The sequence below is a fragment of the Pongo pygmaeus genome, chromosome 19, assembly GCF_028885625.2.
Source record: "Pongo pygmaeus isolate AG05252 chromosome 19, NHGRI_mPonPyg2-v2.0_pri, whole genome shotgun sequence".
Taxonomy (NCBI): Eukaryota; Metazoa; Chordata; class Mammalia; order Primates; family Hominidae; genus Pongo; species Pongo pygmaeus.
In genome coordinates this window covers 14,298,025-14,314,010 of record NC_072392.2, presented here as the reverse complement: position 1 = coordinate 14,314,010, position 15,986 = coordinate 14,298,025, and the positions used below count along the sequence as shown (strand labels likewise).

The following is a 15,986-nucleotide window of genomic DNA, read 5'->3' as shown; positions in this document are numbered from 1 at the left end:
AGGTCCTGGGAGAAGGTTCAGGAGGCGGACTGAAGTTTGGTCAAGCAAAGAACCTTTGTCACACCAAGTGAGAAGCATGGCAGGCCTGAGAAGTGTGTCAACGGCTCCTTGCACAGAACCATCCAGGCCAGTCCCTCTTTGCCCCTTTGGCTGCTCTTCTTCTGCCACCCTCACCCCACAACCGCGCAGTCCTGGAATCAAGTTCTTTCCATTCACTAACTGGGCACACCTTCCTCTTCCTCCTCCCCTCCTCTGGGCACGCTTCCTGCCCTCACTCTCAGAAACCTCTCTGATCTCAACAGTGGCAGAGAAGAAAGGATGAGGATGTGGCCGAGGGTAAGACCCCCTCACATGGAATCTGCGTGCCCATCCCAGCAACCTCAGCAGCCTGTCCAGCCCCAGGCTGGCCTCCAGAGTGAGCACATGATGCAGGTTAACTGAGTCACTCATCGTAAAAACCAGCTTCTCAAAGGGATAGTCAGAGCTCATAATTATACAGCGCCCTGGAGCTTGCAAACTTTCACCTGCTTTATCATCTACTTTAACGCCTTTGTGGTAGTTATTGTAATCTCCAATTCAAATGAAGACACTGAGTCTAAAGGAGAGAGGGTGACTTGCTTGGAGATGGGTCACCGGCTGCAGGTCAGAGAGTTGGGACTTGTAGTCAGCTCTCCTGATGGGCCTTCTTCCATTCATGATGATCCTCTCTCAACCCTCCTTTGCTTCTTCTTAATATGATTTAGAACACGTAGAGCTACACACCTGTCCTCTCTTTAAATAGATTCCTGTATTTTTTTTCTTTCATTCATACATTAGTAGCCTAATAGGTACTTCAGTGCTAATCAGATCACTGCCGATCATAATTGTTCAAATAAGCGTCCAATTTCGAAACAATAAGGTTCTTTGGTTTACATGTTCCTATTGTTAACTGCCTTCTATGGGGCCTGGAAAATTACCAATCATTGCAATAGCACCTCCTCTCCAGCAGCCCTGGCCCTGCCTCTTCTTCCCCTCTTTACCACGTGGGCAGGAAGGGATACCTTTTTGAAAAGCACGTAAACCTGGCACATATTCCTAATAGATGTTTGTGAGGCCAATAGGGCTAGAAAGCATCTCCAGTCCAAAGCTAAGGAAGGCACAATGCTCACAGCCCACAAGAGTATTCCTTGGGACAAGCCTAGGAGATACTAACCAGGTATGTGCGCCCACATGAACACAGGGTGACAGAACCCAAGAAAGATCCTACCTCTTTAATTAAACCTAAGGGCAAAGCAGGCTTGTCACCCCAGTAAGGTTTGGGGATGACAAGCACAATGAACTTCCAGGACCACCAGTGGCCTCAAAAAACTGAGCCACAGTGCATGATTCTGAGAACCGGGAGGATTTGGAGTATTTCAGGCTTTCAATTTGTTTAAGGATATTTCAAGAAAGGTATAAGCCAGGCTGGGTGTGGTGGCTCACACCTGTAATCCCAGCATTATGGGAGGCCGAGGCAGCTGGATCACCTGAGGTCAGGAGTTTGAGACCAGCCTGGCCAACATGTCGAAACCTCGTCTCTACTAAAAGTACAAAAATTAGCCAGGTGCAGTGGCGCACACCTGTAATCCCAGCTACTTGGGAGGCTGAGGCAGGAGAATCACTTGAACCTGGGAGGCAGAGGTTGCAGTGAGCCAAGATGGTGCCATTGTACTCCAGCCTGGGCAACAAGAGCAAAACTGCATCTCAAAAAACAAACAAACCAAAACAAAGAAAGGTATATGAGCTGGGTGCAGTGGCTTACACCTGTAATCCCCAGCACTTTGGGAGGCCAAGGTGGTCGATCACGAGGTCAGGAGATTGAGACCATTCTGGCCAACATGATGAAACCCCACCTTTACTAAAATACAAAAAATTAGCCGGGCGTGGTGGCACGCACCTGTAGTCCCAGTCACTCCAGAGGCTGAGGCAGGAGAATCACTTGAACCTGAGAGGTGGAGGTTGCAGTGAGCTGAGATTGCATCACTGCACTCCAGCCTGGTGATAGAACAAGAATCCGTCTCAAAAAAAAATGGTATATGCCACCTCTGTGGCACTCAGTTCCATCCCTGGAAGCATTTTAAATCATGCAGGGTGCTTTTAATCAGCGTGATATGCCTGGCCCCTCCCCACACTCATTGAATCAGGCCCTGGATGGGTGGGGCTTAAAAATGGGATTCTTCTAGATGGTTCTAATGTGCAACCAGGACTGGAAACCATTATGCTGTGGTATCTGTGGGCCTGGAACTTGTCATAATCTAGTCATTTATTCTGCTGATATTCATGGGCACCTAAGTGGAGATACTATGTGGGTATAGAGGTCCACCATCGTCGGGGGAAAAAATGAGAAAACATCATTGTCAGCAGAACTGAAAGTTGTTCAGCTAATCCAAGACTAGCTATTTGAGTCATGGATAGAGGTGTGAAGGTCACATGCTCAGCTGCCTGGAGATCACTTCCCAGGGCCAGTGAGGGCTTGTGTCCTGATGGTCTACAAACTGCAGAGAAAAGAACAAATCCATTCCACTCAGGCAGGCTAGGTGCAATGGCTCACACCTGTAATCCCAGCACTTTGGAGGCTGAGGTGGGCAGATTACCTGAGGCCAGGAGTTCAAGACCAGCCTGGCCAACATGACGAAACCTAGTCTCTACTAATAATACCAAAAAAAAAAAAAAAAATTAGCCAGGCATGATGGCGGGCTCCTGTAATCCCAGCTACTCAGGAGGCTGAGGCAGGAGAGTCACTTGAACCTAGGAGACGGAGTTTGCAGTGAGCCGAGATCCCACCACTGCACTCCAGCCTGGGCAATGGAGCGAGACTCCATCTCAAAAAAAAAAAAAAATCCAATCAGGATAAGATACTTGTTACCCCTAAACACATACACACACACCCCTCTGAGAGTTGGTTACCTGATGTGAATCAGGCTACCAGTAAAACAAAACAAATGAAAGGAAACTAGAAAAAAGATAAGTCTACCTCTACTGGTGTGATAAAGAAAAGCTAACGAGGTATCTAATTCTTTCATCATCAAAAGTTAAATAATATTACCCTAAGCAGAAGAAAAACAGACAGGTGAAGAATAATACTAGTATTAGATTGTCTAATTTATGCTCGTATAAGAGTTTGTGGCTGCAAATGAATCTCAGTGCTCTTTTAGAGCATATGAATGCACTTAGCCTCTCGCCACCGGATGCCTTAAACAGCCTCAGGACTCAACAGAGTCCCCGCCAACAAGAAGGCCCTCACCAGATGCGTCCCCAAAATCTTGGTCTTGTCAGCCTCCAGAACTGTAAGAAATAAACTCCTTTCTTTATAAACAAAAGAAAGAAAGGACGGAAAGAAGGAAAAGGAAAGAAAGACACTAAGTTCTCATTTAAAAGAAAAGATTCCATGAAAGTAAGATGAATTAATGGCGTAAATTCCTGTTTTCCTTTTTCCCACCCTTGAGGCAGGATGCTCAGAATCATGTTTGAGGATTTAGAATTTCCATCTGCAGTCGGAGATAGCCTCTGCCCCTTGCCTTTCCTCTCCAGAACAGAGAGGCCAGCTGAGAAGATGAGCTGACTTTCTGCCAAGTCAATTTCCCACTGGGGAATGGCGGTCCCAGGGCTTTGGAGAAACACAAGACTTTACCACTGAACATCCCAACTATTGCTGGGGCTCTTAAATACTGCAGCTAGAAGTGGACTATTAAAAACCAACCTTGAAGGCTAAAGGTGTAGGAAATTAAAATGAACCAGAGCAGTTCTAAAAAGCCCTATAATTCTGATGTTACCCAGTACCAAATGTTGCTCTAATTTCTTCTTCTGCTTCTTCCTTTCCTCGGGTGATATCCCTCCTCCTATAGCCCAGCAATTGAAGTAACTGTTTGAACTGGTAAATTACACAACAATAAAAAAGAAGATTATTGAAATGGGCGTAACCTAACTCACAACAGGCAAACAGATGCCTGGAAATTTATGTAAAACAGATGATGGAAGTTAATGTGCTTTAGAGAGGAGAGCAAGCTGCAGCCCACATTGAGTTGGGGTAGGCCCAGTCTTCTAAGCCAATTGAGGAAAACTGGGAAGAGCAAGGGAAACATTCACCCCACCCACTTCTCCTGGCCCGTTAGGAAAATGACTTCCTTGTTTAGTTGCAGAAATACCCCATGTTTTCTGAACTCCAACAAAGATTCTTTTTCGTTTTTTAAACTTACTTTTTAACTTAGATATAGTAAAAATCATTCTTAGTGTCCAGTTCCAAGAATTTTGACAAATGCATAGAATTATGTAACCACCACTATCATCAAGATAGAGAACAATTCTAGCAATCCCCCAAATCCACTTATTCAGCCTCTTCCAATGAAGATTTTACAAGTTCCCTTTGAAACGGCCAAAGTTTGCCCAAATCCTTGTTTTGACACTGCTTTGGGGAAAATATTGATTGAAATGAAAAAATCGTCAGTAGAGATATAGAAGTTTTTTTTCCTTTTTTTTTCTTTTGAGACAGAGTCTTGCTCTATTGCCCTGGCTGGAGTGCAGTGGTGTGATCTCGGCTCTCTGCAACCTCCGCCTCCTGGGTTCAAGCAATTCTCCTGCCTCAGCTTCCAGAGTAGCTGAGATTACAGGTGCCGCCACCATGCCCAGCTAATTTTTGTATTTTTAGTAGAGATGGGGTTTCATCATGTTGGACAGACTGGTGTCGAACTCCTGACCTCAACTGATCCACCCGCTTCGGCCTCCCAAAGTGTTGGGATTACAGGCGTGAGCCTGAGATTACAGGCCATCGCATCTGGCCAAATTTTCACATAACTGATATATTTACTGTTGTTTTTTTTCTTTAAAGACAAGTCATTTTTTTGAAGATATCTGCTCCTAATTGGCACGTCCCAGTGATTACTTTCCTGGGCTTCAGCTTCCTCATCTATAAAATTAGTTCACCAGTGGAATCTGCAGAGGGTCAGCCCATTCTGATAAACTGTTCTCACACCAATCCCAAGAGCATGGGACAGTAAATTGTGATGTCACATCTGCTTTACCTTCCAGGAAGCCCAGGTCCAGCCTCTGAGAATTCACCAGTCAAAAATGTGACAAACAGAAATATTTACAAACACAAGAATCAAGATTTCTAGGAAGGCTATGTTTCCCCCCTCCCCACTCCAAAGCAAAACATGTTCCTAGCATCTACACAGTCACAAATCTGTCTAGGAAATAAGGATGCCCCCTTAAAAAGAGCAAAGGAAATAGAGAGTGCAGTTTTTTGAGTGCCTGATAAACCAACAAATATCAGCAGCTAAACTCAAAAAGAAAACACTGGGATCCTGGGGGTTGGGTGAGGGGCATAAAGAGACGATTCAGAGAATATTTTAGGGCAGTGAAACTATCCTTCAGGAAAATATCATGCAGCTTCCATGTCATTATACGTATGTCCAAACCCACAGATTATGCAACACCACCAGTGAACCCCAGTGTAAACTATGAACTTTGGGTGATAATGAGATGTCAATGTACGTTCATCTGTTGTATCACTTTGGTAGGAAATATTGATAACGGGGGAGTTTATGCATGTAGGGGGTGAGTAGGAGTACATAAGAAATCCCTGATGAGCCTGGCGTGCTGGCACGCCTGTAATCTCAGTTACTCAGAGGCCCTGAGGAAGGACGATTGCTTAAGCCCAGGAATTTGAGGCTGTACTGGCTATAATTGCTCCTCTGAACATCCACTGCACTACAGCCTAAGCCACATAGTGAGAACATATCTCAAGAAATAAATAAATATCTGTATCTTCCCTTCAATTTTGCTGTGAACCTATAACTGCTCTTAAAAATAAAGTCAATTAAAAAAAAACATGAAAAAACACTGGAATCTGGCAAAGATTCTTCTCCCAATCAAACGACTCAGGCTCCCCCAAACTTTTCAACTAGGCCTCAACTTTTGTCATTCTCTTTGCCTCTGCAATGTCCCATTTTAGCAATAATTCTACTGAGTTGGTTTAGCTAGAATCCCCCATCCTCCATAGCTGATCACCATCGATATTTAAAGGTTCTCAGCCTTGGCCAGGAGCGGTGGCTCATGCCTGTAATCCCAACACTTTGGGAGGCTGAGGCGGGTGGATCACCTTGAGGTTAGGAGTTCAAGACCAGCCTGACCAACACGGAGAAACCCCTCTACTGAAAATAGAAAAATTAGCTGGGCGTGGTGGCACATGCCTGTAATCCCAGCTACTGGGGAGGCTGAGGCAGGAGAATCGCTTGAACCCGGGAGAGGTTGCGGTGAGCCAAGATCGCACCATTGCGAGACTCTGTCTCAGAAAAAAAAGTTCTCAGCCTCTACCATCCCCCAGGTGATGTTGGGTCACCCTGGCCTGTCTTCAGTAAGAATCTGGCTAGGTGGGTTTAGCTAGAATCCCCGGACCCCTGATGATTCCTCTTAGTAATTTTCCAACCACTGACAACCTCTCACCCCCTGCCCGAAGACATCCCCTACTCCTCCCACACCCTACCCCACCCCCTCACCCACAGCACCTTGGCTATAAATCCCCACTTGTCTATGCTGTATTAGGAACTGAGGCCAGTTCTGAGGTCTCTTTTCCTTTGTTGCAATAGTTGTTAAACAAAATTTTTTTTTTTTTTTTGAGTCGGAGTCTCACTCTGTCACCCAGGCTGGAGTGCAGTGGTGCCATCTCAGCTCACTGCCACCTCTGCCTCCCCAGGTTCAAGCGATTCTCCTGCCTCAGCCTCCCGAGTAGCTGGGACTACAGGCGCCCGCCACCACGCTCGGCTAATTTTTTTGTATTTTTTGTAGAGACGGGGTTTCACCATATTGGCCAGGCTGGTATGAAACTCCTGACCTCGTGATCCGCCCGCCTTGGCCTCTCAAAGTGCTGGGATTACAGGCGTGAGCCACCGCGCCCGGCCTAAAATCTGTTTTTTATACCGCTTTGACTACTATGGCTCTGGTTTTCTAGGACAGATCCCATCTCTCTTTAGCTTCTTTCCTACGAGAACAATCATTTTCTCCTCTGGGGACGCACAGGGTCTCACCCCTTAACCAAGGCCAACATCATGCGTATTATTCTCATCACCTGGTTTCTTGGAGCTGCGGGCTCTTCCTGGGGAACAGGGAGCATGCGCAGCTTTGCTGGTCTTGAAACCCCTAGCAACCACCGCCAAGCACTCAGGAAAAAGAAAAACCCTTCTCAGTTTTACAACTGAGACTTGTCAAAGTTAGCACATCTTAACCTATGACATTAAAAAAAAAAAAAAGATAAAAGGTCCTCTTTTATGGAAGGGCGCCCATCGGTTATCAGGGACTCTGCTGTGTACCCTCACCGTGCTGAATGGGGTTGCCAAGCCCCTCCTTGGACTCAGCCGCTTGGAGCTGGATCCTTAGCTCCTGCGCTGTTCCTTGGGGAAGGAAATGCGATAATAAGGGAAATGAGGGACCCAAGAACCGGTGGGATGGAAGCTGAGGGCTTATTTCAGGCTCCGCATTCCGTGGACCAGTTGCTCAATCTTTCCATTCCAGGAAGATCGGTGACACCTACTCAGGTGACCAGCTTGAACGGGCGGTGGGAGCGGTTGCAGACTTTTAGGTTAGCTGCGAATGGGGGAGGGTAGAGGACGCTTCCAAGAAGCAAACTTCCAAGCTGCCAGGCAAGTCCTAGAGGTGGAAGATGCTGGCAGGTTATGGGGGGAGGGCATCTGGTACTTCAGACCAATGCGTTAAAGCATTTTCAAAAGAAAATCCAAGGAAAAAAGAAAGAGTAGGCTGCAAGGTCGTTACAGTCCTAATCACAGCATTTTCTATAGTAACAAGCATGGCCTAAACTACTGTCTTCTCCGAAAGCCAATGTACTAACCTTAAGTATTCACCCCCCAAAAACAGCCTGGGATCTTTCTACATGACCTTTTACATCCCAGGGAACCTCAGGGGTCAAAAAGACAAAGGTTACAGTCTCTCCTCTCCCCTTTCTTCTTCTACTGAAAGATAAGACACCCAGCCAGGGATGCGAAAAGGAAGTTTTCTCAGAAAACTTGACATAGACATGGGGACAATGACAGAGGAGAGCTGTAATTTGAACTGCAAGTTGTGACTCCGGGAAGTTTCTTCTTTAAAGCAACTTTCATCCCAGGGAGTGGGGTTTGGCGGGAGGCGGCTGGGCGGAAGATGTGTATCAGCCCTGCCACTCCTTATCTGGAACCTCCTTCCTTTCCTAGGAAGCCTCAAAGCCACCCTTTCTGAGAACTCCCTTCAAAGGCCCACATCTCCATAAATAATTATCTCCATTTGGGGGAGATGTTTGCATATCAAAGAACTCCTTTGGGAGGGTTTAAAATAATTTGAACTGAAATTGTAAATAGTTACTGGCTCTCAATTTCAGGTTTCGCAGCGGGATCCGTGGGGCTCCCGGAAGTGATGTCATTACTCATTAAAAGTTTACTAGGCCTTTTCTCTTTCCTTTTTTAAACGTTTTAAAGGTAATGGGTAGGAAAGAGGAAAAGTAACAAAGGATGGACTCCCCAGCCCTCCTCCTCTTCCAGGCCTTCTCTCCTTTCTCCACGCCCAGCCCCCAACCCCCACCACAAGGATTTGGCCTCCATTGTCCTAGAATTTCAATACTGCTCAGAAAATGAAAAGCCCTTGAATACCATAAGGGGGTGGGGCTCAAAAGAGCATCTCGCTTCTCTGGGTCAACTCAAGATCCCTTTCATTGGGGCAGAATCCTCGGTTATAGGCCCCGCTTCACAATGGCCACAAGTTCCTGTTCCTGGAAGGGGCTGGGGGTGGGGGTGGAGGGAGGGTTTCAATTAAAAGCTAATAGTCTTTTGTGGGTGAGCTCTCTGGGGTACTGCTCCTGTTTACAGGACCTTGCAAACTCCTGTTTATGCCGGGACAAATCCTGTGAAATCAGTGATCCTGTGTCCTATTTCCTAGGGGAGAAAAAAAGCAAAACAAAATCCAACTTAAAAATAAAATCATTATAAAGAAAGAATAAGAGTTTTCTGGGAAGCAGACTTTTTAGAAAGTAAAATCAGTGCTGCCAATGGGCAGGGGCGGGGCAGAGCTGAGTACCCAGAAAGAAGGGGAGGAGGGTACCAAAATCCAGCCGCAGTTGAAGTAGTTCTGCTCTTTCCTGCTTGGACAGATTCTTCTCTGTACACGCTGGGCCAGCGTTTTGTCTCCGATGAGTCCTAGCTTCCTGGTCTCTAACACCCTTCTTTTTTCTGGGCCGGTGGGGCTCCAGCCCTGTGTGGGTTACTTCCCTGGCAACAAAGGGCCATTCCTCCAGCAGGCAGCTTGCAATTCGCTTTTCTTTTTCGCATGCCTCTGTAGTCCCCTCCCTGCTCCCAGCTTCATTCCCAAGAAAAGCAGCCTTCCCTTGTACCCTTGGTAGCACAGTGTAAATGTTTGTAAACAGGCCTTCACCCAGAGAGCTTCCAAAACACTCTGCAACACCAGTCAACACAGAGTTGATGAAAATCACTAAACCTCCACCCTCAAGCAACACACACACACACACACACACACACACACACACCAGGAAACCAGGAGAGAAACAGGACAAGGGGAGGGGCTGCCCAATGCTCAGAATGAAAGCAGAGTGGGCACTGGGTAGGTTCCAGTTCCTGTTCTGCCACAGACAAGAGGTACTTGGACAAGACACTCAAAAGCTTGGGCTCAGTTCTCCACGTGTAAAAATTAATGGACTGGTTTAAAAGGGTGTTCCTCAGCTCTAAAGTTATTATAACCACCTTTCTCCCACCACTCCCCACATACCACTTCCTCCTACAGCCAGCAGTAGGGTGGCACAAGCTGGCAGATGTTAAGTAGAACCTCTATAAATATTTGATGTTTGAATATGTACAAAACGCACCCCAAGGGCATTGGTACAGACCACCCCCAGGAGGTGTCATCAGATGATGCTCAATGTCAAATGTACCCTAAAATGAGGCACTCAGCCTGGTGAATCAAAAGAAAAGTGGAGTTCAAGGTCAGGCTGTGTGGCCTCAGGCAAGTGCACAACGTCTCTGTGCCATCTTTCTTCATCTGTAAAAGGATAACATTCGTCCGGCCACTTTTACAAAAAAATTCTTCCAAGAATCCAGTGTAGTTTGGAGATGAATACACTCTGAAAGCAGCAAATTCCTACCTAAGGGTAAGGTGGGATGAATCCCACTTGTACCCCCTCTTTATGTCTCTGTTGGCATTTGGCTCTGGATGAGAGAAATGCTATTAAGGAAGAAGAGACATAAAATCGGTTTTTAAATTTAAAGGCTCATGTAACAACAAATATTTAAAGGAGTTTGGATTTCTTATAATTTTTCCCTTGTGCTATGAAGCATTCCATTTTTGGTGCCCTCCTTCTTAGTCCCCCTGGAGGATGTTGGAGACAAAGGAAAACTGAGTCTCCTTCTGGGGTTGACATCACTGAGTGAATTGGATGATCAGCCAAGGAGGAACGGGAAATTAGGCAGCTTTTAACACAAGCTCTTTCTTTTCTTTTCTTTCCTTTTCTCTTTTCTTTTCCTTTCTTTCTTTTTCTTTCTTCTTTCTGTTTCTCTCTTTCCTTCTTTCTTTCCTTTTCTTTCTTTCTCTCTCTCTCCCTCCCTCCCTCCCTTCCTTTCCTTCCTTCCTTCCTCTCTCTCTTTCTCTCTCTTTTCCTTCCTTCTTTCCTTCCTTCCTTCCTCTCTTTCTTTCTGTTTTTTCTCATGGCATACAATTAGGTTGAGAAGGAGAGAAACAGCCCCAGTTTAGGGGCAGGGATCCGTCTGAGGCTGCTAAAAAGAAACAAGTACTGTGGAAAAGACTCAGTATCATCAGCGACCTTCCCTACCTCCTGAGTGCAGGACCAGTAGGAGTTTGGGACAAGAGAAATTTCAATCAGCGCTTGACTTAAGTCTGAGATAATGGCTCCATCCAGCTCTCTGCTTCCCTTGTGCTCAACCAACAGAACCCTACTTCATGGCAATCCACTAAAAACAGTATAAGGTAACTAAGTCAATAAAAATCTGAAGACATAAGCCTGAATTCAACTAAAATGAAGGGAAGTAAGTGCAAATAAACCCCCATTATCATAGGCTTTAAATAGCTCAACAACATTTTAGAAAAGCAATGAAGCAGTTGCTCTCTCTTTTTTTGTATTATTTTATTTTATTTTGTAGAGACAGGGTTTTGCCATGTTTCCCAGGCTGGTCTTAAACTTCTGGGCTCAAGCGATCCACCTAGCACAGCCTCTCAAAGTGTTGGGATTACAGGTGTGTGCCACCTTGCCAGGTGGAAAAGAAGCACTTTCTAATCAGAGAGAAGATCCCAGAGAGTATAAAACTTGAGATGCTACAGACAAAGAAAAGGCTACTGTTTCTCATCTCACACTCCTTCTTGTCACCAGTACTTACTTCTTCCTAATTGGCTTGTCCATGCGCTTGAGGTTGACCAAGAGATGTCTCCAGAAAACAAGAGACATGGCAATGTCAATGGAAACTCTGTTTGGACATCCATCAATTAAAGTCCACACCCCCTTCCCTAGGGGCATTCTTTTTACGGATTTTTTGGAATTCTCAGCTTGTGAAGTTTAGATGCTACCCAGAATCAACTTTCAGCAGGAGAAAAGTAAGCCAAACCTCCCTATATTCTCATCTTTTCATTGTCGTGGTCAACCATTTATTCTAAAAGCCCGATACATTTGCAACAGATCAGTATACAGAGCCCAACCTGCCTTGTGCATTTCACATCCAAAGAGAGAAGGAAAGCGTTGGAGGCCTGAAGCTATGGACAAAGGTTCTGCATTATTTGAGCAGGTTCCATGATTATTTGTTACATTCTACGAAAACTTTTTGGTAGATGATGTTGCCTGACTGGTGAGTCTTAAAATTGCCAGCAACTCTTCTGTGCTTTAGACAAAGCATTCCCGTTCGTCTCCCATTCTCCACCCCTAAGGAACGACACAGTAAGCACCAAGGAGATTAAGTAACTAAACCATTAGTGAGAGAGCTGCTAAGAATTACAAGTGAGATTAGCCTTTTACCCTGCATTGGCTTGGTGAAAAACTGACACTGTGACTATTTTTAAGCCTAATGACCATTTCTAAAAACAAAATATTTAATTGCAACTTATTGCCTTCCATGTTTTGTCTCGTATTTGTTTAGACTGTGAGTTTTAAAGACTATCTTAAAAAAAATACAAGAAAAACAGCAAGACACCAGGCATCGCAAGCACTTGAAAATATTTGTTGAATGAATAAATAAATGAATGAAAGAAAAGGAATCAACTAGCAAGGCTTAAAGCTAATGACTGGAGGTCATGATGCAAATATGTCAAGAGACTCGGGTGAATCGAGGGCAACTTGGAATAATAAACAGGTGGGGCCAGGCTTCAAAAGGGTGATGGTCCCAGTATCCTGATGTCCAAAGATGACACATACATGTAACATCACACCCATTACATTAAGTGACGCAATGACATTAAGTGGCTATACCCATAAAATTCTTGAACTTAAATGCTAAGCAAAAACACACAACAAATGTGATAAGATCAGAGTTCCTTATTTTACCTGTGGATCACAGCAAACCCTGAGCCCATCTTCCCGCATTGAACTTGGGATGCTTTACCTCTGGTGGCCAGTAATCAACATCTGTTCAGACTAATAAATGGTTACAGTTAATAACAATGAGAAAAATTGCACTAATTAGCAGATTTGTGTTAATTATTACTTATTATTTTGCCTTAATTATTATTAAAGTTAGTTTGCATTCCCAAGCATCCCTCAAGTGATGGCAAATGCCTCCTAGGTAGCAGCAAGAGGAAAGGAAACTCGAATTTAACTTTAATATTTGTCATGATGATGAAGGAGTCAGTGATATGGCCAGTATGTGTTGTGGATCGGGATGATTCTTGCCCTCCAGGGACTTACCGTTTATGTTGAGAGAAATTCCAGTCACAGTCAAGAGATATTATACACTTGACTCAAAAATGAGAAATGTGAAAAACTGGCACCCAGAAGTTGTGCTCGGGACAACTGAAGCTTCTTCTTCTTCTTTTTTTTGTTTTTTTGAGACAGAGTTTCACTCTTGTTGCCCAGGCTGGAGTGCAGTGGCACAATCTCTGCTCACTGCAACAATCTCTGCTCACTGCAACCTCCACCTCCCGGGTTCAAGCGAGTCTCCTGCCTCGGCCTCCCAAGTAGCTGGGATTACAGGTGCACACCACCACGCCCAGCTAGTTTTTTGTATTTTTAGTAGAGATGGGGTTTCATCATATTGGCCAGGCTGGTCTCAAACCCCTGACCTCAAGTGATCCACCCGCCTCGGCCTCCCAAACTGCTGGGATTACAGGCATGAGCCACGGGCCCTGAGCCTGCCCCAAGAGTAGGTGGAAGTGAGGAAATCAGGAACAAAAGATGTTCCTATTTAGGAACATGAACAAAGCCTACTCAATGAGACAGCCATTGGGCCATTTAGCCTGGACTGAAGTTTCTGTTTTTTGTTTTTGTATTTGTTTTTAAGACATGATGGCAAATAAGGTTAGAAAAATGGATTGGAAAATAGGCTGGGAATATCCTCGTCCATTCTGCCATCCCTCCATCCCTTGCTTCCACAGACATCTTTCTGAAAGCCAAATCTGGAAATGTTCATAGCTTCTCGTTGTGTTGAGAATGATCTGCAAACTCCCTGGCAGGGCATATATGAATTCACTCCAAGGGAATTCTAAGTTCCTCCCTCGCTCTCTTTCCAACCCTCCTTCCAACTCTGCTTCACCCCAGCTATCAGGAAGCACCTGTGGTTTCTCCAGTGGATCATGAGGTTTCTTGGCCCCCATGGACTTCCCTCCTCCTGGAATATTCTTTCTGGACCTCCTTCGTCTAATATATTTCTATACACTCCTTGTTCCTTTTTCATAACTATTACATTCCCAGCATCCTTCCTGAAAATGCACACACACACACACACGTACGCACACACACAGAGTCATCATAACCTCTATCCATCTGCTACAGCAATCCTCCAAGGGTGTGAGGACTGGCTTATTTGCACTGTGGCAAAAATAAACGGTTGCTAGATAAAGGAAGAGTAAACAAATGCAGGAACAAATGCTAGACAGATTTTGGATTTGACCTCTGAGGCAATGAGAAGCCACATAAAATGTAGGAGGTTGGCAGCATGAAAATCTTGTGTTAGGTGTCAGGGAGCCAGAGCTTACCAGCAGCGTATCTTAAACAGGCTTAGGCTTTGAGCTGATTATAAACTCCACAAGCCTGCTGAAGACCAGTATTTTTAAAATGTAAAGAAATTTGGAATAAGCAAAAAAAGATCACTAGGTGTCTCCAGTGGAAAACCTGCACTGTTTACAGCATGTTCGCTGATTATCTGACTCCAGCCTTTTATTGCTTTTGAGAGACTCTGCAACTTTCTAAATTATATAGACAGCAATATAGCAATCCAATATAATTCTTGATTCTTGACCAGAGATATACAAATAAGTTCTTTCTGGTGGGAGTTCTCTGGACTTTCTTCTCTACCTCCTACTCAGTGGAAGAAGTCAGTTTCTCATCTATTTGTCAATTTAAGTCCAAGTAAATTTGTCTTCTTTTGACTTCTCCTTTGAACCAATGGTAACATTTGCCTGGTTCCATCATTAATAATGAGCGAAATAAGGTTTTTAACACAGTCATTGTATACCTTAATGAGAGCACGATTTTACCTTTTTCTAAGAAAAATATCCTTTAACAAAAAGGCCGGATTAACCATGTGCTTCTTGGAGGGGCCCTATCTGTGCCAGTAGCCATTGCCCCATGGCAACCTCTTTATGCCAACCCCTCGGCTTAATACCAAGAACAGTCATGGTTCCCTTTGAGCAAACAGCTTGTTTTTGTGATTTGTGTAATTAAGGTTTTCCTTTTTTAAAAGCTGTGAGAAAGCTGTGGATCAGGTCCATAGTCATTTGGGGTACATTTCTTAGGACAATTCCTGGGTCCATCCTATATTCCTACTTTTGGTTTTCTTCTTTAACTGTCATGTTTTATGTGCTTTCTGTGCTTTATGTATCATTTTTGAGAATCACCTTAATGGTGGCTCACACCTATGATTCCGGCACCTTGGGAGGCCAAGATGGGAGGATTGCTTGAGCCCAAGAGTTTAAGACCAACCTGGGTAACACAGTGGAGACCCTGTCCCTACAAAAATTTTTAAAAATTAGCCAGGCATGATGGTGTGCCTGTAGTCCCAGCTGCTCAGGAGGCTGAAGCAGGAGGATCACTTGAGCCCGGGAGGTTGAGGCTGCAGTGAGCTATGATCACACCATTGCACTCTAGCCTGGGCAACTGAGCAAGACTCTGTCTCTAAAATATATTTTTAAAAAACAAATGATAGATAAAAATAAATGAAATATGTAGATCTGAATGGGGAGGGGACAGTGGGGATATAAAAGAAGGGGCTGCTAATTCTAAACATTTTGCTACTCAGGAAGCTAAGGCTGGAGGATTACTTGGGGCCAGGAGTTCAAGACCAGCCTGGGCAACAGGGCAAGACCCTCATCTCTAAAAATAAATAAATAAACAAACAAATGTTTTACAGGAAGATAGAAAGAAAAGCCAGTAACAGGTTAGATGTGGAGAAAGAAGTGGGGACAAGGAGCACCCTCGATTTTTAAGCAAAGTTGATGGAGGGCATGACACTAAAGCACTCTGTGTTTACCCACAGAAGTAGCAGTAACCCAGGAAGTTTTGAGGGTGGGGGATGAGGAAGAATTTAGGTGTTCATCCAAGAAATGTTATAAACAAATGAAGATTTAGGTCCTGTGTCCATGTGTAAAAACAGATCAAAACTGAGAGAAGGTAAGAATAACCCCAGATTATAGGCTAGAAAAGGGTTCCTGGGTCCAGAAAGGCTCATTCTGGGCAGATGAATCAGCCTAGGTTGGGGTTGGGGGCAGGGGTTGGGGGTGCACCAAGAATAATTACTGCCTCTCTCTGAAAAGCTCAGCGGTGTTCT

General features: G+C 44.7%; 1 protein-coding gene across 2 annotated transcripts in view; it reads right to left on the bottom strand.

Moving 5' to 3' along the window:
- The window catches only part of LOC129017679 (heparan sulfate glucosamine 3-O-sulfotransferase 3B1), a 50,152-nt gene that overhangs the window by 9,372 nt on the left and 24,794 nt on the right, over window positions 1-15,986 (bottom strand). The window lies entirely within an intron of this gene.